This window comes from Carlito syrichta, unplaced genomic scaffold, assembly GCF_000164805.1.
Source record: "Carlito syrichta isolate Samal-C Ts95f unplaced genomic scaffold, Tarsius_syrichta-2.0.1 Scaffold302029, whole genome shotgun sequence".
Classification (NCBI taxonomy): domain Eukaryota; kingdom Metazoa; phylum Chordata; class Mammalia; order Primates; family Tarsiidae; genus Carlito; species Carlito syrichta.
This window is the reverse complement of record NW_007246125.1, coordinates 236,025-237,487: the sequence shown is the minus strand read 5'-3', so window position 1 is coordinate 237,487 and position 1,463 is coordinate 236,025.

Below are 1,463 nucleotides of genomic sequence, written 5' to 3'. Positions count from 1 at the left end.
CATAAAGATAACTTTTAAAAGGATAAAGATCAGAAAAGAAAAGAGTAGTTAAGGAACGTTTTATTTTGGGGCATTTAAAAATATTTCCAGTTTCCTCTACATCAGTGAAACAGGGTTTTCCAAAGATAGTATGATAATAGAAATAGACTGTTTTCCCCTTATCTTCATAGTTGAAATCTGGCTTTGTTTGGAAGTGGTCTGGTAGAAGAGTGAAATAGGGAAGTTCATTTTTTTTCCTTAGAGACAGGATCTTGTTATGTTGCCCAGACTAGTTTCAAACCTTACGCTTAAGTGATCCTCCCACTTCAGCCTCCCAAGTAGCTGGGACTGTAAGTGCATGTCACTGCACCTGGCTAAGAATTTCATTCCTGATAGCCAAGTAGTCTGTGGTCAAGAAGCAACTCTTAGAAAGTGTTAGCTTTTACGTGACACTAGTTGTGTTTATTCTAACTGTAAAGAATGACATTTTGTTTGATTAGAAGATCGGATTTAAATAAGAGCAATAGATAATGGGAAGGAAATTGAATTGAAAAAAACAAGTCTTCATCATAACGGAAAGATACTTAATCAGGAAGGAGTTGAAATCCTGGAAGTTTTTCTTTTTTTAGGTACAAAAGGCATGACTTTTTTTCCTCCTCAAATGTCCTTCCCCTTATCTGTTTATGTATGTGTCCAAGGAAGCAGATGAGTCTTTTTGTGTGTGTGTGTGTCAGAGTCTCACTCTGTCACTCAGACTGGAGTGCAGTGGCCGCTCCCGGCCACCGCAGCCTCGACCTGCTGGGTTCCTGCGATCCTTCCGCCTCAGCCTTCCAAGTAACTGGAACTACAGGCGTGTGCTACCACACCCAGCTAATTTTTTGATTTATTGTAGAGATGAGGTCTCATCAAGTTGCCCAGGCGGGTCGCGAACCCGTGGGCTCAGGCGATTCACTCACCTCGGCCTCCCAAAGTGCTGGGATTACAGGCTGAGCCACCGAGCCCGGCCATATTGAACTCAGTTCTTTGGCATTGGAAATAGATCTCTATGGCATGTGGGAAAGAGTTTAAAATATGTTGTGGCCAGGTGTGGTGGCTCATGCCTAATAATCCCAGCACTTTGGGAGACCGAGGTTATAGGATTGCCTGAGCCCACAGATTTGAGACCAGCCTGGCAAATTGACAAGATCTCATCTCTCCAATAAATCAAAAAACTAGCCAAGTGGTGGCATGCACCTGTGGTTCCAGCTCCTTGGAAGGCTGAGATGGAAGGATTGCCTGAGCCCAGCTGGTTAAGGCTGTGGTGTCTGTGAGTGTACCATTGCACTCCAGCCTGGGTGACAGAGTGAGACTGTGACTCAGAAATTTATAGCCAGGCTCAGTGGCTCAGCCTGTAATCACACGCTTTGGGAGGCTGAGGTGAGTGGATTGCCTGAGCCCCTGGGTTCGAGACCCGCCCGGGCAACTTGGTGAGACCTCATCTCTAC